The 26,452-nt window shown below is 34.7% G+C and overlaps 1 pseudogene; it reads left to right on the forward strand.

Annotated features, from left to right (window-relative positions):
- Positions 1-26,452, forward strand: part of LOC141618346 (putative galacturonosyltransferase-like 9) — a 75,896-nt pseudogene that overhangs the window by 32,444 nt on the left and 17,000 nt on the right.

Below are 26,452 nucleotides of genomic sequence, written 5' to 3' on the forward strand. Positions count from 1 at the left end.
GAAAAGCAAGATACATAACTTCTAATCGTCACTTGAAAAGTTTATGATGTTGAAAAGTGTTTAAGAAATAATAACAAACCCTTTTATATTAATCTCGCGTCATTAACAAAACCAGTCAAACTCAGCCCGTAAAACTCACTTACTCGATCGAGTAAGTGACTTACTCGGTCGAGTGCCCCTTACTCGATCGAGTACCCAACTTACTTGATCGAGTACCCTACAGGCAGTCTACTGTATTGCGTCAAAAACTACTTACTCGAAAAAGTAAGACCCACTCGATAGAGTACCCATAGACATATAAAACCGTAGTATTACAGTCATACTGCAAAACCTGAAAATATCTATACTACAGAATGGCGGCGACTTCCCAACGCTAGAGCGCCACCATTTTAGTAGCATTATTCTTCATTAGTATTCCAATGTGCTTATCAATCAGATCATTAGGGGCAGGAATAGAAATTCAGTACTCTGAGGCACCCGACTACCGTAACGGAATAAACTGCCCATCCACATCATCATCCACGTCAATAAACTAATGCGACCCGTCACTAGTCCATGTCGCAATGACGCTAGACTACGAGTACCTACGTGGCTCAATCGCTGCGGTCCATTCAATCCTAAAACACGCCACGTGCCGGAAATTATCTACATCCACTTCATCGCGGCCGAGTTCGACTCGCTAACACCCCGAGTACTGAGTCAACTCGTCGGGTCCACCTTTCCCTCGCTAAATTTCAAAATATACATCTTCCACGAAGACAGAGTCATCAATCTAATATCAACTTCCATCCGCCACTCTCTCGAAAACCCGTTAAACTACGCACGTAACTACCTAGGCGACATCCTCGACACGTGCGTCAAACGCTGGTGTACCTCGACTTAGACCTAGTCCTCGTAGACGACATCCATAAACTATATAGCACGACCGGTTTAAATCACTCGAAGATAATCGGAGCACCTGAATACTGCCACGCGAACTTCAACTCATACTTCACCTCATCCTTTTTGTCCGACCCGGAATTATACAAAACATTCTCGACCCATACAAGTGCACCATGTTACTTCACCACAGGGGTAATGGTAATGAATTTACACGGATTTCGGGAGGGGAAATACAGCGATAAAATCGAGAGGTGGATGGAAATACAGAAGAAAAAGAGGATATATGAGTTAGGGAGTTTACCACCGTATTTGCTAGAGTTTGCAGGGGAAGAGGAAGGGATTGACCATAGGCGGAACTATAAAAGATATTATTGCAAACAATTCCATAACTCGTAAATAATCGTCTTTAGGAAATTGTAACAATCAATAGTTGTCGAAAAGATTTATGATTGAATGTGTGTTATATTCATTGATTACAAGGGTTTAAATACAATTGCATGATGCTAGAATTAAGAATACAATATCTTTTCTTAGCTTGATAAGCAAGGTAGAAATCTAGAAATAAGGAAAGGACAACTATTGATAATTACAATTTCCTAAAGACGATTATTTACGAGTTATGGAATTGTTTGCAATAATATCTTTTACAAATGATACATGAGGGACATGAGTATAAGTTCAAAACAAAACTTCAAGTCACTCTTGTCATACAGATTCGTTCACTTGATTTAAAAGTTCAGTATCTCCAAAAATATGGCTATTTTTGGTGTAATGTTTGTTGGAGCTGAAAGTACATGATGTTAGCTTTCCAATGAGTGGTTACACGCCTTATTTGGTTAAGTAACGAATGAGATATGATCGTTTTAAGATGAGCTGTCCAGCTTCTACGCGGGTGACGATGTAACACCCTCATTTATTTAAGAGCCTTTAGCAAGACATTCTCAAGTAAATAAAGGTGTTACCATCTCAGTTGTCTGAGGTAATAAGTATAAAAGACAAACAAATACCAAAGTACTTTAAGAAGATGTAAATTAAAGTGCCTCAAAAGGATTTATTACAAAATTCCAACGAACAAATTAAATATTAAAAAGTATGTTTAAAACAACTGCAGTGGAAATAAAATAACTGGTGTCTGAATGAATTAAGGCAATCTCTAGACTCAAGTGATAATCTCGTTCCAAGCTCCCCCTTTAGCATCCAGCGCTTCTCACAAGCTAACCTGAAATCAATATGCTCCCCAATATTTGGTTCATCACAGGTGTTCACGAATACACAGTCAACCACGAGGTTGAGTAGGATAACTAAACAACAATAACAATACGATAACCTCCAATATGATACAATCAAGAAACTCAACCAAGACTGTCACACACGGCTCAACCGTGTGCCTCATCCCACGTCACAACCAAACGCAACACAACTGACACCGCACGATGTACTGCTTAGGTCCACGGTCCATCCCTCAATGCCACCGTGCCTGGCCTGTTGGAATATGTGTCCTCCGACAATAATGCGATCACAACTGTCGATCATAATGATCACATGTTTAAGTCTCATTTTAAAGAATACATTTGGGAAGTATTTTTACTGTCAACTGGTCCACACATATCGGTAATGATTGGCTGACTAGAGTTTGACATTACTGTCGTGCGACGGTGGTGATCAGTTGATCCCCTTAGGTCATACCTAAAGGATAATACTCTTAATTAATCATTTAATTGATCGTATGACGATACGGGTTAATTAAATTACTTAAAATTGACGGACGATTTTGGAAGTAACATTTACGTATCTCATTTATAATTTGATTAAATAAGATACAGTTTAAGTGGTCGAATTGTTTTAGTACTTAGATGAAATTATTGTTTAAGGAAACAATTGCATTTGGATGAATAATTTATTATAAATACAAGATGTTGTGATTTATAATTGGTAAAATATTTTGGTACAAGTAATTATGAATTACTAAGTAAATTTTGTATATGACGTATTTTATTAATGCGTTGATTTTTAATATGTTAAAAATACATAACATTTTTACATGACATGTCACATGTGACAAATTAACAAAATAATGTGTAAAATGGATTTTCCATTTTACACTAAATGGACCGAAATAATAGGGAGTATTAGGTATATATTATGTTAATTATGTTAGTGGTAAACATAATCATATTAGCCTAATACTAGCCATGCATACCTACTTGATCTTGTGAGACAACCTTGTGCATGCATTGGCCATTCCCTCTCCCTTCTACCCGGTTTTATGAAGAGAAAAGCTATAGGTTTTTCTCTTTATTTTACCTTATACACTACCATAAGATTAATAGAATCATTCATTCATTCAACATCTAAAAATAAGAGTTTTTAGTGAGATAAAATCTTCCTCTTTTCTTCCTCCTCTTAACCGAAAATAAGAGAACAAAAATAAAAATTTTGGGTCAATTTATTTAAATTAATATTGTTCTAGTAATAATAATATTAACTTTGTTAAGAGTATATCTTGGGTATTATTCCTTGGGAGGGATTCTATACTTGAATCATTTGTTCATCCGTTTTAGGAGAGCTCAAGAACAAGTAAGAAGGAGATCTTACTTGTGCCCAATAATCCAAAATATCAATGTAAGGGTTGATGATTTCTTCCTTATTTTCTTTATTGTTTGCATGCATAAGATCAATGTTTAATTTTATGAATAAATTAAATCACCACATATATGAATATGTATAGTAATGAGATAAAGATTTCTAACAAGCGGTATCATGAGCCTTTGGTTGTTTGCATGCAAATCGGTTATAGTTTTTCCGAGTTATACGATTAACATATAAAACTTGTAAATTTGTGTTATTATGATATATCACGAAATAAATTATGCATGTTAAAGTTTCTGATCCAAAAATGTATTTAGGATATTTTGGTTAATTTATGGATTTTTATTGTTCATCTTATATAATAATGGCATTAAAAATGTGATTTTATGATTAAAATGTCATTTTTGGACTAAAATTAGGTAAACTTCGAATTTTACAGTGGTTTTTGGATTTGTTTTCACATATATTATTTTTAGATGACCTGTATTTTTTCATAAGTTTTGGAGTTTTATGCTCGAAATATGGATTTTTCATGATAAAAATCGAATTTAAATGAAAAATGGGTTAATATGAGATAAATTTCGAATATGGTCATATAAATTTAGTATGTTGTGACATGCAATTTTACAAGATGTGTGTAAAATAATAGGCTATAATGAAGTCTTCATGCATGATTTATGAATTTTTGATGAAAAATAGCATAAATAGTGACTTAATTAGTGAATACTTGCTAAAACGTATTTCATGACTTAGGAAAAACATCATATGTTTCATTTTATTATCTATTTCAGATCTAAAATTGAAAAGTTGATGAATATAATTTTTCTCATGTTTTTATGATTATAATTGATAAATCCGATAAACCGCAACATAGTTTTTCCGATAAATTTTTCAAAATTTTAACCTAAGTTTTTTGAATATTATGAGTGTCATGGTATTTTTCCAGAATGTTCATGAGTTTAAATTTCAAATTTTGAATTTATTTGAAATTTTTGTGATTTATTTGAAGTTTATAGCATTTTTTGTAATTTTGGGTCCATTAATGAGCAATTTTAAGAAATATGAGTTAATTATAGTCAAATAGTTAGTGGAGACTAATTTTGAGTCCTAAGAGGTTAGGGTAATTAACTTGTGCATAAATATGAATTTATGTAATTTATTGTGATTTTAAAAGGTTGAATCACGCAAATCCGTAAAAACCGTTTAATATACGATATTTGCTCCTTAAAGGCGATCTAGCATAAAATTGGGCATGTTCATACATATTATAATGCTGCATTTTATTTATGATTGTCATAATTTTATTTTATGTAATTTTGAATTATGTAATTTTACTTAGTATGGCCTTAGTTTTTAATTGGTATTACCTGAAATGTATGGAAATATCGATTCAGTTGTATTTTATTGTGATCTCGTATCACCGTTTTGTAATTTAATAGATTTATTTTATTTTAATTACAAATGTATAATAGGAAATTATGTAATTTGTTATGTAATTTAATTATTTCGGAGTTCCTTGAAGACGGTGTCACTCAAGAAGGCGATACATAAAGACGGTGTTACCTCGAGATGCGTGCCATAACCGAAGTTCAAGGGACCAATGGAGTTGGTTTCCGAATATGCAATAGTTAATTAGATTTTCTATTTTAGGAAGGCCATACTAGGATTTAATTTATGCTTTGCATTTTATTTACATGTTGCATGCATTGCTAAATCGCCATAACTAAAACATGCATTGTCATTTTAATCGAGTTTATCGACCGTGTCAATTTGAATTATCGTAGTTCACCACTTTAGTTCACTTAAAACGTGATAAATAATAAATTGACATGACCTCTCGCTAAAAATAAACAATTGAGACATAGCCTTACCAAAAAGTAAAAACCATGAAAACCTATTTCGCGAGGAGGTGCACTCGGCCACCCCGGGGTACAAACCTTGTTACGTAGGGAAAGTGGGTGATAAATGTCTATCCACCGAATTCATGTTGATGAGGGTTTCATCGGCTACCCCGTGCCCAAGTTAATGTGAATTTGGATCATGGACACATTTATTCGAAATTTGGATTGACCTCAACGGAAGTATTCGTGACCGTAGTCGCATGTGTTCCGGGCTATAGATAAATATTAGAGTAATTTTATCGACCGAGAGTTCTAAAAGTAGAATTGATTAAAGAGTTAGTCCACCGAGTTATATTGATAAGGATTTCATCGGCTACCCCGTGTCCAAGTTAATGTGAATTTGGATCTCGGAATCATTTATTATAGTTGGGTAGAGGTCACTATATAAATGTTCATATCTTGTTAATTTATTTACAAGTATGATATTAAAAAGACAAATGTTAATATTTCCTTTTCCTCCATACTTGTAGTTCATTACAATGAATCCATCAAACGCTACCGCACCCATAACTATTGAGTCATACCACAATGTTTTTGACGACGTTTGCTCCAACAATGATTTCGACACTACTAGAGAACTTCATTTTGGGATAGGTTCGGATGGAAACCTTAACTTCATCACTTCTACTAGACCACCTACTACTACTAGATCTCGTGTGAGCCCGTCTCAGGAAGACCGCCTCATAAAATCTATAGGAACTTTGTCTCTGGAAGATAAAGATGCCAAAACTAGTGGGAGCTCGAGCAATCAAGTTCTTGCTTCAAAGGGCAAAAAGTTCAAGAAGAAGGGAAAGAAAGTGAAAAACTTCAAGCAAGTTGATGATGAGTGCCATTATTGCTATGGCATGGGACATTGGCTTAGGAATTGTCCCGTATATTTGCAAAATATAAGGGAAGGAATCATCGTTCCAAAAGGTAAAATTCCTAAGGAAATTTATGTTATTGATATAAATTATACTTCCACTACGACATGGGTACTGGATACTGGTTGTGGTTCTCACCTTTGTAATCATTTACAGGGTTTAAGAGACGTGAAGAGGCTTAGCAAAGGAGATGTGGATCTACGCCTTGGAAATGGAGCTCGAGTAGCGGCCGAATCCAAAGGAACTTATGTATTAGCTTTGCCTAATGGATTTGAGTTGTATTTACATAATTGTTTTTATGTGCCTACACTCTCTAAAAACATTATTTCAATCGCTATGTTAGACATGGACGGTTTTTGTTTTGTCATTAAGAACAATCATTGTACTATTTCAAGGAACGACTTGGTTATAGGCCAAGCTTCTTCTATTAATGGCATTTACATTTTAGAAACCTCGAATCCGACTAATGATATCTATAACATTCAATCAATGAAACTCAAATCAAGTGACCCAAATGAAGCGTTCATTTGGCATTGTCGATTAGGTCACATAAACGAGAATCGCATCAAAAGATTAATTTTGACTAATGTGATTACACCATTTGATTTTCAATCATATGGAACATGCGAATATTGCCTTCTTGGCAAAATGACTCGGAATCCTTTTAGTGGTAAAGGGACGCGAGCAAGTGAACTATTGGGACTCATACATACCCATGTGTGTGGACCAATGAGTATCACCGCTCGTGGAAATTATGACTACTTCATAACCTTCACCGATGACTTGAGTAGATATGGGTATATCTATTTAATGAAGCATAAAAGTGAAGCGTTTGAGAAATTCAAGGAATTTCAAAATAAAGTAGAGAACCAATTGGACAAAAAGATAAAAGCACTACGTTCCGATCGTGGTGGAGAATATATTAGCCTTGAATTCGATTCATACTTGAAAGGTTGTGGTATTTTATCACAACTTTCTCCACCTGGAACACCACAACTCAATGGTGTTGCCGAAAGGAGAAATCGAACCCTACTTGATATGGTTCGATCCATGATGAGTCAAACCGAGTTACCAAACTCGTTTTGGGGATTTGCAATCCAAACGGCAATTATATCTTTGAATAATAGTCCCACAAAGGTCACCGAAAAGACTCCATTTGAAATGTGGAAAGGAAGAGTTCCTAATCTATCCTACATGAAAATTTTGGGATGTGATGCTTACGTCAAGGCTAAGACCGACAACAAGCTTGCCCCAAGATCCGAAAAATGCACCTTTATAGGTTACCCCTCGAATTCTCGAGGATACTACTTCTACAAACCTCAAGATAACAAAGTGTTTGTGTCTTGCGAGGCTGTCTTCTTAGAAATAGACTTTATTTCTAAGAGACAGAGTGGGAGAAATTTTGAACTTGATGAAGTTCAAGAGCCACAAACCGAGGTAGAGACGCAAGAAGATGTTCCTTCGTCGTCTAACGCGGTTGTCCCTCCTTCACTAAGAAGAACGGGTCGTGTTATTCGCCATCCCGATCGATATGTGGGACTTATCGAAGAAGATGGAACACTCGATGTGTTTCTTTTAGAAAGTGACGAGCCCGCCACCTACAAGGCCGCAATCTCTAGTCCAAATTCCTCCTTATGGCTTGAAGCCATGAAGTCCGAAATGGATTCTATGCATGAAAACCAAGTTTGGGACTAGGTAGATTTGCTTAAAGGGGCAGGACCTCTTCAATGCAAATGGATTTTCAAAGTCAAGAATGGCATAGAAGGACATGATGATGTCTACAAAGCTAGGCTAGTGGCAAAAGGATTTACCCAAGTCCAAGGTATCCATTATGATGAGACCTTCGCCCCCGTAGCCATGCTAAGATCCATACGGATTTTGTTAGCGATTGCCGCATTTCATGATTATGAAATATGGCAAATGGATGTCAAAACCGCTTTTCTAAATGGGCATTTAGAATAGGAGGTGTACATGATACAACCCGAAGGTTGTTGACTCTAAGAATCCTAACAAAGTATACAAACTTAAGAGATCCAATTATGGTCTTAAGAAAGCATCTAGAAGTTGGAATCATTTATTCAATCATGTTATAAAAGAGAATGATTTCACACGAAGTGTTAAGGAACCATGTTTATACATGAAATTCAGTGGGAGCAATGTTGTGTTCCTAATCTTGTATGTCGATGACATACTACTCATTGGAAATGATATTCCGATGTTATCTTATGTTAAGAAGTGGTTAAGTAACCACTTCCAAATGAAGGATTTAGGAGAGGCCCAACGCATATTAGGTATCCGGATCCATAGAGATAGATCCAAGAGGATATTGGCACTAATTCAAGAGTCTTATGTTGATAAGATTCTTCGACGGTTCAGCATGGACAAATCAAAAAGGGGTTTGGTACCTATGGTAACTGGGACTATATTGAGCAAGACTCAATCTCCCTCCGAACCCCATGATGTTGAACGCATGAAGATGATCCCTTATGCTTCCGCTGTTGGATCAATCATGTACGCCATGATATGCACACGTCCTGATGTCTCGTATGTCTTGAGCATGACGAGTAGATATCAAGGAAATCCAGGTGAGAGTCACTGAATTGCCGTTAAGAACATCCTTAAGTACTTGAGAAGGACTAAGGATTCTATCTTAGTGTTTGGAGGAGACACCGAACTCCGTGTTAATGGTTACATAGACTCAAGTTTTCAAACAGATAGAGATGACATGAAATCACAAGCTGGTTTCGTTTTCATGCTCAATGGTGGTGCCGTTAGCTGGAGAAGCTTCAAGGAAGCTGTGACCGCGGATTCAACAACGGAGGCTGAGTACATTGCAGCATCAGAAGCTGTCAAGGAAGCTGTGTGGATCAGGCAATTCACGGAAGGTCTAAGAGTAGTACCTACCGCCAATGATCCCATCACTCTCTATTGTTATAATAGTGGGACGATCTTCCAAGCTAAAGAGCCAAAGTCTAGTAATAGATCTAAACATGTACTTAGAAAATATCATGTAATAAGAGATATCATTGAAAGAAAGGAAATTGCGATTTGTAAGGTTGGGACGGATGACAACATAGCCGATCCGCTCACCAAGCCTTTATCGCAGGCCAAGCATGATGGACATGTTGCGTCCATGGGACTTAAACGTGTACCAAGTTTATGTTAGATTTTGAAATGAAATAAAAGTGTTGTTTTTGTTCATGTTCATAATCGAATTTGTCTTTTATCTTTTCTTTATACATTGTTATATCCAAACGGGTTGTAATGACAAGTTGAACCCCGTTAAAGTGAACACGGATTAACATAGTATTTGTCCATAGTCACTTGTATGAGGTGACGTCTCGAAGTGACTAGAGTGTGATGCGATTGATGGCAAGTTCAAGTGCCATAGAGTCATATAAGAATGACTAGTCGATCACATAGGCAGACTGTTAGGAACATTTTATCGGGCCTTATGACCGCTTATAGAGTTCTGGCAAATTTATATAGCCTGGTCGTGGCGAGAGCTACTATAGTATTCTAATGAGTCGATTCTTTTGACTAAAGACTATTCGCCTAAGATGGCACAGTTTCAGATTAACTTTGATTTGGGTTACTACGACCTTCGTAAATGGGGTCAAATGGGCATATTTTGGGTTATGATGGCTGTAGCTAGTCGAAGGGAATGAGTGCGATAGGAATTGTCCACCCCTAGTCAGGGTTATAACAATATCTCAGGGCCACTCGAGGACTAATGAACTGGAAATGCGTGGCCACGCTCGGAAGATATCTATGGTAGATAAATCTGGTCATTCAGTTATTCTCCATGTAACACCCCGTAATTTCGGACCGTTATTAGATTGCGAAAGTAATTTATTAATCAAGTTGAATTTAATATTAATGTATTTGAAGTAATAATAATTCAATGAAATATAATTCTATTATATTTTGAAGTAAAGTATTTATTTTGATAGTTTCGAAATGTTTAAAAATAGTTTAAACCATGTAAAAACATTTTATTTTGAAATAAGGGCATATCGGGGAAAATGGCGATTCTTGTGAATATTGGGCAAACGATTTTGGAAATGGGTCATATGAGTACTCAATCTTCTTGTAATATCGTGTTTAAGAACTTTGGCATTGTCGGAATTTGCATTTGACGAACGGTTCTAATTATCGTCGAAACGAGCCAAAACCGACTAATAAAATTCCGCCAAAAATCCCGCTCCTCTTTCCTTTTGGGCGGCACCTTCCTCCTCCTTCCCATTTCTTCCTAGGATTCATTTGTTCTTGCTTTTGTTCCTCTTGTTCTTGACCGAAAATTCCAAAAAAAAATCAAATAACTTACAATCGTATTTTCATCATAATTTCTTCGTTTCTAGTCCGATTTTCGCAAAATTTATATTTTCGGAATCCTCTCTTCAAGATCTACATCCTAGTATGTTTTAATTTCAGTTTTCATTATGTTGATTTAAGATGATTTTGGGGCATAATTTCGGTTTTAGTGATTATTGTTGTGTTTTTGTTGTTTTTAATAGGTGAAGATTATGAGGATGATATAGGGGACTCCTATATAGTAGAGGATGATGGGTAGCTACTGTTTTTAGGGTTTTCTCAAGGGTTATTTTCCTTTTTCTAGCTTAAGGTAACATATTTCGAGTTACTCGACGAATTAATGTCACATTCTTTGCTTTTTGTATGATTTTTGTGAATGTTATTTGAGTAGTTTATACCACATGAAAATATAGGTTAAATTCATGTCTTTTGTATGTTAAGTTCACTTATTAGTATGGAAATGAAATGGGAATGATTAATTGATGTTTCAGACGATGTTAAACTGAACAAAAATGGAGAAATGGAGGGTTTGGGGTGGCGGCCCAAACGGCCCAGTAGGCCCGGCAGGCCCACGACAGCCTTGGGGTTGGCCCGGGTCGGCCCGTTGCTTGTTCCGCGGTTTTTCATGCGTTGTTCGTCGTTTCGGGTTTATTAATGTTATATTTAGTATAAGTAACATATGGGTAATCTTTTGAAATGAATTATGTTAGTAGTAAATATAATGTTAATGGTAAAATTATGCTTATATTGGTAGTTTGCACATGTTAGGATAGGTTATGATATGAAATTGTAATGAATAGGCTTAAAATGAATTTTATAGCGATAATTGAAATGTTGGATGATTATGCCGAAAACTGAGCCCTTAGTCCCTTTGATCGAATCGATGTCGATCAATTGTGTGATTGGTCACCGCGATTGAACCGTGCACTGTCGCCGCAGGTGGGGTTGCGGGTAAAAATTCGGTTGGATGAAAATTATTGTGAAAAATGGATAATTGGCCTTATTCTTGTTTTAGGCCATTTATTATGTTTTTAGTTCACATGTGTTGTTGGTTGAATTGAATGGTTTCTTATATTGTAGAAACGGCCTTAGATTCCCTGAAACCTTTAATATTGTTAATATTGCTTGAAATGGAATTGGTATTGAATACTTCTTGCAGGTTGTTGTGTTTGTCTTAGATAGGTCTTTATAGTCTTTGACGAGTATATGTTCACTGCTTAATAGCCTTTGTGTTCCTGACTTTGTGGGTTTATATCCAAGTTGGGGCATGACCTCGTTACTTAATTTGAGGGTAAGTGGTCAGCTTAAGTACTAGCCAACCCTTTGGTGGACTCCTTAAGGTACTCACTTTGTTTTAAAAAAATTGTGGGTCTTGGGTGCGGTGGTGTGTATCCGCATGTCTAGGTCTCAAGGCAGATTTTAGGCTAGGGTTGTGTTGTGTCTTGGCCATGTTTTGATAGAACCTCTGAGCCAAGATACCGGTTCGATTACCTTCCCTACCTCGTGGTATAGACTCGAGTTACAGAGTGACTATTGACGGTGCTAAGATCTTATGCCTGTCTTTGATATATTGCCCTTTCTTGTATGGTGACTTTATGAATTGTAATAGGTGAGATGCAAGCCGGTTACAATTGATAAAGTTTGGATTACTGCTTGTTATATGTTTCACATGATAGTTTAATTTGGTCAGTTTAGTGTTCATATGTTAGAATATTCGATAATTAATTGATTTATGATGTTGTTTACATGTTACATTAAATATGACATTTCGTGGCTGGGAGGACTCGAAGTTACTCCCCACTGAATTGTGGCTTTCGTGTTTGTATAAAATGCGATTGACAGGTTGATGATGATTAGATGGGGTACACGGACGAGCTAGTGAGCAAAAGAACCTTGGACCTAGTTTGGTTATATTTTGTAGTAAACCTTTAAACATATGGTTGTATTTATATTTTGGAGGGACATATGTCTCCCTCTTTTACTTTGGGTTGTATCACTTTACTCTCGCGACTTTAGCATGATTATGTAAATTAGTTTGTTAGTATTTGCAGGTTTTGGCACTCTTCGTTTGGAAATGTTTGTGAATGGTTTAGAAAAGTTTTTAAAATTACAGGTTTTATTTAGTTGAACCAATTACAAACATATCCTGCCAGTTTTTCTGTAGAATTTACGTGTTTATTTATTACTAAAAATGAGGGTGTCACAGTTGGTATCAAAGCATATTTGCTCCCGACGCACGTTTGTGCACCCCAAAATAAATAACATGACCTTAAAATAACAAACTTGAGAGATGGGTAGGATGGGTAGACTTAGGACTTTATGTTGTAGTCTCTTTGTGATTGCTCTTTGTTAGGTACTAACATGTTTGTTGATTGTCGTTTTATAATTGTTGTGCCATTGGATCAATAACTGTGAACTTATCAACGTGAAGATCAGGACATGGTGCCTACTGCCAGAAATTGAAGATTTGTTCAACTTTGAAGAATGCTTCTACTTCCTGGAAGATGTTTCTCATTCTTTGTGTACCTTGCCCTGTTCTTTACTTCTTAATGCCTATTCCTTCTTCTAAATCCTCTTTTCTTTCTCCTTGTGAGTCACTCTTGTATTTCCTAACTTGTCCTTTGTTCCTTGCTTATCCTTACTTAACGCCTTTTGATAGCACTATTTCTTTTGAGAAATGTTGACCCTGGTTGGAAATTATGACCTTTGAGGAGATAGTTTGTGTTTGACCCTTAATCCTGGTTTTGAGAGGATGTGATGTTAGAAAGACTTAGGTAAGGTGATGTGACATACTTAGTGATTCTTATACCTATAGAGCCTTGATAAAGTGAGTACGTTGGATTGGTGGATTTTGTGTGTCAAGTGTGAGTTGCATTGGTTACTAAGGTTATGGAACATGGCATTGTTGTTTATGTTTGGGATACTAGTGCTTAGTACTTGACTTAAAATGGATGAAACTGAATGGTGGATTTTAGGATATAGGATTGACTAAGTAGTCGAGTTTGTGATTGGCTTCCATAATCACTTTGGATATGTGGGTTTGATAATGTATAAGTTGCCATGGGAGAAATGTTAAATGTGGGATTATTAGTTGGTTTTAGTGAGTGATATTGATTACTACTTGAGGTATGGTATGAGAGTGAGAGTAAGCTACATTATTGGGAAGTTTTAGCACTTGTTTTAATAACTAGAAAGGGTAACGGTATGGTTGACACCAATTGTTAGGTTAAAGAACATAGTTTCAATTTATGGTTTTAGGAACTTTGAGGTGATAAAGTGTTGTTACAATTAAGACCTTGTTTCTTGAGAATTTGATGGTAAGTAAGTTTTAGGATGTCAAATTTGAAAGAATACTCCTTGGGATGTTGATGACTATAATGGATTGGTGATGTGATTTGGTATTAGTTGGCTCTTGAGAGTTCTTGAGTTGAGAGAGACTTAGTATTGAGAAGAATTTGTTAACCCTATAGTTTTATAGACCTTGAGGTCGCATTGAGTACTTGAGATGATGGGATGATGTTGTAGCTGAGTTTAGTTCCGCTTTTGGGAATCCTTAATAAGTAAAAGGATAGAGAAACTTGAGATCCTATTGATTTTTCAGATTTTGGGATTGGTATGTTACTACCTTGTTTTGAAATTAGAACCTTGTGGAATATTTGAGGAACCTTCTCTCGGAGTTTAGAACTTGGTATTGGGATTCTTGATTGAAGGTTTACCTTTTTGAGGAACCCATGGTTGACCTTAGTTGGATATGAGTATAGCCTTGTTGGAAACCTTGACCTTGATCTTGTGGAAGTTGTTTGTAGATGTTTGAGGTTTTGCAGTGGTGAAATCACATTTATAGTGGAGTGCCTTGCTTCATGGAATAGCTTAGAGTGGAGTAATATGAGTGTTTTGAGGAAATCCTTGGAAGTGTTGTAACTAAAGGTTTTGTTGTTAGGAAGTTTTCGGAACTGCTTGGGGTGATGTTGTTGTTTGAGATAAGAGTGTCTGGCGTTTCCTTATTGTCTAAATTCCCTTCTTCCTGGATCATGAGCGTTACCGCTCATACCTCTCTTCCTTACTTCATCATACTCCTCTCATAAGTTTGATGTTGGTAACCTATGAAACTCCATCTTTGACACCCTGTTGGGTTCGACTTCAATTCTTACCCCATGAAATTCATCATAGCTCTTTTGATTAGTTCAGCTTGAATCCTTTTAGCATACTTGCACCTATGATGTTTAAGTTACATTTCACGTCGTGAAATTTCTAAACATTTCAAGCTACCAGTTTTGATTCGTTGTTAAAAGTTTATGATATTTTTGCAAAACCTTACCCATTTTAAAGGTTTGAAAATGAAAATTTGATTTAGTTCCCTATTCCTTTCTTGAATATAAACTCATTTATCGTAATTTTAATTACTAAACCCGAGATTTCGTTAAGTTTTGTCCAATTTCTGTTAACTTTGATCTATTTATGACTTCTTTGTCAAAGTTTAATGTTACATTTTCAGGGATTTGACCCCCATTTGGGTTTAAAAGTGAAACCTTTAATTCTATTTTGGCTTTTTGCAAAAGAAAATTTGAGTAGATCACCTTTCTCTTATTTTGATTTTAACGTTGATCGGATGTTAGAACTAGTTATTGGAAAAGTTTGATAACTTGTTCTACGCTTGTCGGCGAATAGTTTTTGTTTTAAATTTGTCTCTGACTTGGAAGGTTAGCGTTCTTGTGTGCACGACAAGAGCAATTCCGTTCCATGAATGAGACTTATATTTTTGAAAACTCTTCATTAATGTTTTTGAAGGTATTTTGATTTTTGATTTATACAAATGATTTGCCTTTTGACCTTATCTTTGATTTGGAATGTGATGTTCTTGAATACGTAACGAGAACACTTCCGTTCCTCTGATGAGAGTTTGGTTTTGTCGGAAAATTTTAGTTGAAACTCTTGAAAGAATTTTGATTTTTACGATAAGTGACCTTTTAAATGTTTTGGTTACCGATTTCAATTCCAGATTTAGAGCCTAACTTGGCGGTTGAAGAAAGGCCAATCCGGATTCTCGAAAAAGCCAGCAAGCAACTTAGGAGCAAAATTGTACCTCTAGTCCGTGTTCTTTGGCGTTGTGGAAATGTCGAAGAAGAGACTTGCGAGACTGAAGCTTCTATGTTAGCTAAATATCCTGAATTATTCTCGTAAGGTATTCCTTTTTCTTACTCTTTTTCCGCGTTACTAAGCCGTATTTAATCATAATTAGTAAAGATATTATTCTTATATTAGAACTTTAAACTTAAATTTTGAAAATGCTTTTATGATTTTTAATGGTTTTAACATTAATGAGTGTTAAATTTCGTTATTGGAGACGTCCCAATAATGGGTTTTCTCATTTATTGGTGTAGAAATATTTTTGTATTTTGATATGAAATGTGGATGTTCTTGCCTGATCAACAAGAGTATCACCGTTTCATTGAGAAGATACCTATATTTTTCTTATGAATATATTATTAAGAGGTTGTTTACTATAATTTCTCCTTCTAAGTTTCGAGGACGAAACTTTTTAAAAGGAGGGGTGATTGTAACACCCCGTAATTTCGGACCGTTATTAGATTGCGAAAGTAATTTATTAATCAAGTTGAATTTAATATTAATGTATTTGAAGTAATAATAATTCAATGAAATATAATTCTATTATATTTTGAAGTAAAGTATTTATTTTGATAGTTTCGAAATGTTTAAAAATAGTTTAAACCATGTAAAAAAATTTTATTTCGAAATAAGGGCATATCGGGGAAAATGGCGATTCTTGTGAATATTGGGCAAACGATTTTGGAAATGGGTCATATGAGTACTCAATCTTCTTGTAATCTCGTGTTTAAGAACTTTGGCATTGTCAGAATTTGCATTTGACGAACGGTTCTAATTATCGTCGAAACGAGCCAAAACCGACTAATAAAATTCCGCCAAAAATCCCGCTCCTCTTTCCTGTTGGGCGGCACCTTCCTCCTCCTTCCCATTTCTTCCTAGGATTCATTTGTTCTTGCTTTTGTTCCTCTTGTTCTTGACCGAAAATTCCAAAAAAAAAAATCAAATAACTTACAATCGTATTTTCATCATAATTTCTTCGTTTCTAGTCCGATTTTCGCAAAATTTATATTTTCGGAATTCTCTCTTCAAGATCTACATCCTAGTATGTTTTAATTTCAGTTTTCATTATGTTGATTTAAGATGATTTTGGGGCATAATTTCGGTTTTAGTGATTATTGTTGTGTTTTTGTTGTTTTTAATAGGTGAAGATTATGAGGATGATATAGGGGACTCCTATATAGTAGAGGATGATGGGTAGCTACTGTTTTTAGGGTTTTCTCAAGGGTTATTTACCTTTTTCTAGCTTAAGGTAACATATTTCGAGTTACTCGACGAATTAATGTCACATTCTTTGCTTTTTGTATGAATTTTGTGAATGTTATTTGAGTAGTTTATACCACATGAAAATATAGGTTAAATTCATGTCTTTTGTATGTTAAGTTCACTTATTAGTATGGAAATGAAATGGGAATGATTAATTGATGTTTCAGACGATGTTAAACTGAACAAAAATGGAGAAATGGAGGGTTTGGGGTGGCGGCCCAAACGGCCCAGCAGGCCCGGCAGGCCCACGGCAGCCTTGGGGTTGGCCCGGGTCGGCCCGTTGCATGTTCCGCGGTTTTTCACGCGTTGTTCGTCGTTTCGGGTTTATTAATGTTATATTTAGTATAAGTAACATATGGATAATCTTTTGAAATGAATTATGTTAGTAGTAAATATAATGTTAATGGTAAAATTATGCTTATATTGGTAGTTTGCACATGTTAGGATAGGTTATGATATGAAATTGTAATGAATAGGCTTAAAATGAATTTTATAGCGATAATTGCAATGTTGGATGATTATGCCGAAAACTGAGCCCTTAGTCCCTTTGACTGAATCGATGTCAGTCAATTGTGTGATTGGTCAGCCGCGATTGGATGAAAATTATTGTGAAAAATGGATAATTGGCCTTATTCTTGTTTTAGGCCATTTATTATGTTTTTAGTTCACATGTGTTGTTGGTTGAATTGAATGGTTTCTTATATTGTAGAAACGGCCTTAGATTCCCTGAAACCTTTAATATTGTTAATATTGCTTGAAATGGAATTGGTATTGAATACTTCTTGCAGGTTGTTGTGTTTGTCATAGATAGGTCTTTATAGTCTTTGACGAGTATATGTTCACTGCTTAATAGCCTTTGTGTTCCTGACTTGGTGGGTTTATATCCAAGTTGGGGTATGACCTCGTTACTTAATTTGAGGGTAAGTGGTCAGCTTAAGTACTAGCCAACCCTTTGGTGGACTCCTTAGGGTACTCACTTTGTTTTAAAAAAATTGTGGGTCTTGGGTGCGGTGGTGTGTATCCGCATGTCTAGGTCTCTGTGATTTTAGGCTAGGGTTGTGTTGTGTCTTGGCCATGTTTTGATAGAACCTCTGAGCCAAGATACCGGTTCGATTACCTTCCCTACCTCGTGGTATAGACTCGAGATACAGAGTGACTATTGACGGTGCTAAGAACTTATGCCTGTCTTTGATATATTGCCCTTTCTTATATGGTGACTTTATGAATTGTAATAGGTGAGATGCAAGCCGGTTACAATTGATAAAGTTTGGATTACTGCTTGTTATATGTTTCACATGATAGTTTAATTTGGTCAGTTTAGTGTTCATATGTTAGAATATTCGAGAATTAATTGATTTATGATGTTGTTTACATGTTACATTACATGTTACATTAAATATGACATTTCGTGGCTGGGAGGACTCGAAGTTACTCCCCACTGAATTGTGGCTTTCGTGTTTGTATAAAATGCGATTGACAGGTTGATGATGATTAGATGGGGTACACGGACGAGCTAGTGAGCAAAAGAACCTTGGACCTAGTTTGGTTATATTTTGTAGTAAACCTTTAAACATATGGTTGTATTTATATTTTGGAGGGACATATGTCTCCCTCTTTTACTTTGGGTTGTATCACTTTACTCTCGCGACTTTAGCATGATTATGTAAATTAGTTTGTTAGTATTTGCAGGTTTTGGCACTCTTCGTTTGGAAATGTTTGTGAATGGTTTAGAAACGTTTTTAAAATTACAGGTTTTATTTAGTTGAACCAATTACAAACATATCCTGCCAGTTTTTCTGTAGAATTTACGTGTTTATTTATTACTAAAAATGAGGGTGTCACACTCCAGATCTAGGAAACCACTCTCGATATGATCACTTGCAAGTACGACCTGAAAGACACCTTGAATTGAGTGGGAGATAGTAATAGAACAAGAGAATTGGTGACGCACACTTGTCGAGGACAAGAAGGAGATTGTTGGAATATGTGTCCTCCGACAATAATTCGATCACATCTGTCGATCATAATGATCACATGTTTAAGTCTCATTTTAAAGAATACATTTGGGAAGTATTTTTACTGTCAACTGGTCCACACATATTGGTAATGATTGGCTGACTAGAGTTTGACATTACTGTCGTGCGACGGTGGTGATCAGTTGATCCCCTTAGGTCATACCTAAAGGATAATACTCTTAATTAATCATTTAATTGATCGTATGACGATACGGGTTAATTAAATTACTTAAAATTGACGGACAATTTTGGAAGTAACATTTACGTATCTCATTTATAATTTGATTAAATAAGATACGGTCTAAGTGGTCGAATTGTTTTATTACTTAGATGAAATTATTGTTTAAGGAAACAATTGCATTTGAATGAATAATTTATTATAAATACAAGATGTTGTGATTTATAATTGGTAAAATATTTTGGTACAAGTAATTATGAATTACTAAGTAAATTTTGTATATGACGTATTTTATTAATGCGTTGATTTTTAATATGTTAAAAATACATAACATTTTTACATGACATGTCACATGTGACAAATTAACAAAATAATGTGTAAAATGGATTTTCCATTTTACACTAAATGGACCGAAATAATGGGGAGTATTAGGTATATATTATGTTAAATATGTTAGTGGTAAACATAATCATATTAGCCTAATACTAGCCATGCATACCTACTTGATCTTGTGAAGACAACCTTGTGCATGCATTGGCCATTCCCCCCCCCCCCTCCTACCCGGTTTTATGAAGAGAAAAGCTATAGGTTTTTCTCTTTATTTTACCTTATACACTACCATAAGATTAATAGAATCATTCATTCATTCAACATCTAAAAATAAGAGTTTTTAGTGAGATAAAATCTTCCTCTTTTCTTCCTCCTCTTAACCGAAAATAAGAGAACAAAAATAAAGATTTTAGGTCAATTTATTTAAATTAATATTGTTCTAGTAATAATAATATTAACTTTGTTAAGAGTATATCTTGGGTACTATTCCTTGGGAGGGATTCTATACTTGAATCCTTTGTTCATCCATTTTAGGAGAGCTCAAGAACAAGTAAGAAGGAGATCTTACTTGTGCCCAATAATCCGAAATATCAATGTAAGGGTTGATTATTTCTTCCTTATTTTCTTTATTGTTTGCATGCATAAGATCAATGTTTAATTTTATGACTAAATTAAATCACCACATATATGAATATGTATTGTAATGAGATAAAGATTTCTAACATGGCCAACCAAAACCGTACAGGACCACGGCTCTTCCGCATCCCCGTGCCTGACCGACCAAATAATCTCAAAGCATTGCCATTCCTCTTTCACAATACCAACCAATAATAGAGAACCAACCCACAACAATAATAATATGTTTATAAGGCAACAATTATAACAATATGCTCAAGACAACAATTACGACGATGTGCTCAGAATAACTCCAAACTAGAGGAATTCAGATGGCTAATAGGTGTTCTCTTTGTCAGAATGGGCTTAAAAGTCATGAGCATCTCTTCTTCCAGTGTACTTATTCAGCTGTAGTTTGGGATGGGATGATCCAATGGATGAGTTATGCCAACTTAGGATATAATCTGATTGACATATTGGAGAATTCTGGGGCCAAGGGAAAGCACTGTAGATGGGAGCAAGCCTGGTTTCAAGTCACAGTTGTTGCTGCTGTCTATCAGATATGGGGAGAGCGTAATGCTAGGATCTTCAAGAATAGGCAGTCTACTATTGGAGCTAGTATTAGTCAAATTAAATACTTGGTTTGTGTTAGGATGTTTATGTGGAAAACACACAAATCTTATAGTTGTATTGTAGATCGACTATATACCTAGTTTGCTTCCTAGTCTAGAGGATAGTTTGCAAAATTCCTTGTAATTTAATTTTTTAATGAATGAAATGATAACTCTTTTGTAAAAAAAAAAAACAATTACAGCAATAATCATCTTTTAACTATTCACCAATTACAAATATAGTATAGTTGAGTATTTAACCTACCTTTTAGCAATTCTTCTCAATCAACCAATTAATCAAAAAGCTTCTTCAACAAATTCGCCACCTAAACAAATAATTGAATTATGTATAATTATTAACTAACCTTATTAATGAATTTAAGATGTAAACTACCCAAAACAATCCCGCAAAAATCGCCACAAACACACCCCACACAACCGGTTGACCCGACGGTGGTCAAACCCGTCGGTCAACGGTCGGTCAACGCCCCCCTCCACGGTCACGGTCAGTCAACGGGTCTTGGGTACGGCCAAGGTCAAACGTAAATAATTGATGTGAAGCGATTTGATAACTTACCACAATTTAATTAGCGAAAGGTGAAAATTCTGTCTTAAAGTTGTCTCACAAAAGCTCTCCTCACAATTATATGTATTGAGTTTTTATAGAAAAATAAATATGATGGTAAGGCATAGGGTAGGTATTTATATTAATTGGTAGGTGAAGGTGGAAGGTTCTAGAAAAGTGCTTTTAATATTAAACTAATGAAAATATCTAGTGCATAGATAATACCCAAACCACATACCACCTCCCCCATATACACGGTCCAACCCGAGACCATACACGGTCCAACCAGTGGTCACACACGGTCCAACCCAAGTCCGTCTAATTTGTTTATTTTGTTTTTCTTTTCTTTTTACGACGACAAATTTATTTCCTTGTTGTTTCTTTCCTAATTTTAGCAAGTTGTAATAAGGCAATTTTGCCAATTCTCTAAGGGTCGAGTTTAGGAAAGTTATTTTTAGGTAATTTTAGGAGTCCTCTTAGTCAGCCTAATCTACTATAAATAGAGGGCTTTGTATTCTGTTTTAATCAATGGGATATTTTAATTCAAGTTTTATACTTGTGTGTTCTAATTGCTTGCGAGTTATTAGATTATTATTTCGTTCTTGCGAGGGTGAGATAATACACATTCATCCTTGCGAGGTTGAGTGACATTCGTGTTCAGTTTCGCGTTCCTTGCGAGGGAGGAGAGTTTTTCACGTCTTATCCTAATTTTAGTTAAGGGGTCTTGCGAGATTGTCACAATCAGAGACGAAGTACAGTACTGGTCCGCTGGAGCAGGCCATGGCCCGGGCAGACTTTTGAAAAAAAAAATATTAAAAAAATCCCTTGATCTTCTGGATTCTTCTAATCTTCTCCTCCATTCTTGCACTGCGGATCACCGAAAAAGAGGGCTTAAATTTGTAAAGAAATTAACTATAATATTATTACCATAGTTAAAAATTTAACTTTCTATATTATGGGAAAAAATTCTACTAATTGTTAGTTGTTACTGCCTTACTGGAAATTGGAAAACAAAGTAAAACAAAAAACCAAAGTTATTATAAAAAAAAACTCAAATCGTGTGTTTCTGCCGATTGCGCCTTGCGGATTGCGGTTGATAGATCGAGATTGCAGAGATCAATTGATCAATTACAACTTACAAGTAATTTCTTGCCTAATTTATTGTTTTCTTTCATTAAGCAAAAGTACTTTATTAGATTAATTGTAAATTCGTTCTTTATTACCATTAGCTATGCAAATTGTATGAGAAAAAAGATCAATTTTTCTAGATAACTTACTTGATAACATCGATATCGTCGAAAAACCGCAATAGATCGCTGCTTATGAAAGATATTCTTGTAAACTTGATTAAGTTAGAATTTAGGAATAATAAGACATTGAAATAATACACAATATTGGGTAATGAAATTGTGTTGGGTGATAGGCAAAATCGAATTCGCAACTTGAAAGATGAAATTGGTGCTTGGCTGCTTTTTAATTTGTTTCGTAGAAAATGTTGATTAACAAAAATGTTTCGTAGAAAGGGATTGATACCAAATCATAATCAAATAATATCACACAACTAATATGTTACTAAAATAACCGGAGCATAATATTCTCCTCATATAGAGCATAATATTACGCCTAATAGTTTTACTGGGTTAAGGGAACTAGGTGTTTATTACTTTATTGGGTAGGAGTGTAGGACCTAGAGTTTGTGGTTTGTCTTTGTCTAGAATCCTAGAAACTAGAAAGGGATTAATTTTAATTCATCACTAGTTTGTTTACTTGCTTTTGATTTATTATTTATTTTTAGTTAGATAAACATTTGAGTTATTTTCATAATTAATTTAGTGTAACTTATTATTTTCTATAGTTGTAATGGGTAAAACTCCTACAATAATTGAGCTTTTCAAGAGAAAAAATGGTCAAACTTCAACAAATCAGACGAACGAACCATCACCAAATACTATAACCACTGAGGATAATGAGACTACTCATTTCGATGAAAGTAGACCTACAAAAATAATGAGATCGTTGGAACCAGAGACTGATTCTTATCTGGTGGAACGGGATCCTCGAAAACGTATATATGCAAATATGTCAATATCCACCCGAAAAACAAAATGAAATAAGGCGAGCTTATATTTTAAAAGGTCCATATCAACCAGTGTATAAACCAAAAGACTATCCAAAATCTGGCTCAGATTCCCATGGTCGTAGGTTTCAAGCCTCATGACACGACAAATTTCGATCATGGTTAGAATATTCCCCAGAAAAAGATGCTGCATTTTGTTTCCCGTGTTTTTTGTTTAATAAGCCAGATAGCAATAGAGCTTTTATTGTCGATGGGTTTAAAAACTGGAAGTATGCCATGGGTAAAGAAGGTGCTTATAATGTTCATGTGGGTACCGTTCCAAATTCACCTCGTCAAAATGCTAAGAAACAGTTAGAAGATTTTCTCCATCAAAAAGTACATCTGGCTAATATTTATGCCAAACAAACACCCATCGATATTGCTAAAAATAGATTGCGACTTACATCTTCTATTGACGCATTGAGGTGGCTAGCTCTGCAAGGATTGGCAATGAGAGGTCGAGATGAGAGTGAAAATTCAAGTAATCGGGGAAATTTTTTGGAACTTCTAAAGCATCAAGCGTCTTTTAATAAGGATGTGGAGAACGCTGTGCTAAAAAATGCTCCTCGACATGCTTCTTACATATCATCCATCAGACATACAAATAGAAATCTTACCAATTTTTAGGGACAAAATAAAGCAGGCAATCAGGGATGAAATTGGTGGACACCCTTTTTGCATTATTGTTGATGAAGTAGGAGATGTGTCTCGAAAACAACATATGGCTATCATTTTGAGATTTGTTAATAATCTTGGATTAGTGAACGAACGTTTTTTCTGTATTGTTCATGTTGATGATACATGTGCTTCGACTTTGATGAAAGAGATATTTGAAGTTATTTCTCATTATCACTTTGATTTGAAAAATTTACGAGGTCAAGGTTATGATGGTGCAAGTAATATGCGTGGAAAATGGAAAGGGTTGCAAGCGCTGGTCATTGAACAATGTCCTTATGCATATTTTGTTCATTGTTTTGCCCATCGCTTACAATTGGCACTTGTAGCGGCAGCAAAGGACGTCGTACCTGTTGGAGTAAGTGTCCCCGACAATAATGTCAATCATATTGATCACATATTTAAATCTCATATCAAGAATACGAAAGGGATGATACATTACATATATAGTCAACTGGTCCACACATATCGGTAATGATTGGCTGACTAGAGTTTAACATTACTGTCGTGCGACGGTGGTGATCAGTTGATCCCTTGAGGTCACACCTAAAGGACGATTCCCTTAATTGAAAAAGGTTATTTAATTGTATGTCGATACAGATTAATTAATTCCTTAAAATTGAACAAATTATCATCATAAGAGAGAAAATGACATCTTATTATAATGTGATTAAATAAGATTTTATTTAGTAATTTAAGAAGTTATATTACTAAAATTAATCGGTGTTTGCGAAACACGCGAGATGAGAATGATAAGTTAGTTATAATTACAAGATGTTTTGAATTATACTAACTAATAATTAAATGACCATTTTATGTGAAAGTAATTTTGAATTACTAGTCAATTTGTTAAATGTGATTTATTTAATTTGTAAATGATATTTAATTTGTTAAATATGCATTTTAAATTAAAACATTACATAAGACATGTCACATGACATACAATTGTGCAATTGACAAAAATAAAATGGACTCCATTTTACAACATATCAACCGAAATATTGATGGGCATTTTAGAAGTTTTGTCTTATTCATTTGTCTATGACACTTGATAGTGACATGACTATGGACAAAGGCTTACACAATTTGTCTTGTGAAGACAAAAAGGAAAAAGAAAATGGGGTCCTATAGCCCTCTAACCCACCGGTTTTTGGCATAGAAAATAGAGAGATTTTCTCAATTTTTCATTCTTCTCATGTTTTATGATAAACAATAAACTTCTCTCTCTTGTTCTTCATAAAATCAAGTTTTATGAATCAAATTTGTTCAAATCAATCACTAATAATACTAGTAGTAGTATATGAGTATTAGTAACCGATTTTAAGGTAAACCACATTATAAATATCTAGTACATATTATTTTTGTGGGATTTTAGGATAGTCTTGGGTGCTACTTATTGGAGGGCTTCTATTTTGAAGTCATGAATGTTCATCCATTATTAGAAAGCTCAAGAACTAACAAGAAGGAGATCTTGTTGGTGCCCATAAATGACCGAAATTTAGATGGTGAGAAATCGATTTTCTTATCTCTTCTTATTTAGTTTGCATGCATAAGATCAACAATTTATTTTATGACTAAATAAATTTTAACATATATGAATATGTTAAATTAATGAGATTAATAATTTCTAACAAGCGGTATCATGAGCCTTAGGTTGTTTGCATGCAAATCGGTTATAGTTTTTCCGAGTTATACGATTAACAAATAAAACTTATAAATTTGTGTTTATTATGATATATCACGAAATCAATTATGCATGTTAAAGTTTCTGGTCCTAAAATGTATTTAGGATTTTTCGGTTAATTTATGGATTTTTATTGTTCAATTTATATAATAATGGCATTAAAATATGATTTTATGATAAAAATGTCATTTTTGGACTAAAATTAGCTAAACTACGATTTTTCCAGTGGTTTTTGGATATGTTTTCACATATATTATATTTTGATGACCTGTAATGTTTCATAATTTTATGAGTTTTTATGCTCAAAATATGGATTTTTAAAGATAAAATCGAATTTAAATGGAAAAATAGGTTAATATGAGTTATATTTCGAATATGGTCATAAAAATTTAGTATGTTTTTACATGCAATTTTACAAAATGTGTGGAAAATAATTGGCTATAATGAAGTCTTTATGCATGATTTATGAGTTTTTGATGAAAAATTACATAAATAGTGACTTTAATTAGTATAAATTGCTAAAACATACTTCATGACTAAGGAAAAACGTCACATGTTGCATTTTATCATTTATTTCATATCTAAAATTGAAAAGTTGATAAAAATAATTTTTCTCATATTTTGATGGTAATAATTGATAAATCGGATAAACCGTAACATTGTTTTTCTCGATAAATTTCGAAATTTTTAACCTAAGTTTTGAACATTATGAGTGTCATGGTAT

Source organism: Silene latifolia, chromosome X (genome assembly GCF_048544455.1).
Source record: "Silene latifolia isolate original U9 population chromosome X, ASM4854445v1, whole genome shotgun sequence".
Taxonomy (NCBI): Eukaryota; Viridiplantae; Streptophyta; class Magnoliopsida; order Caryophyllales; family Caryophyllaceae; genus Silene; species Silene latifolia.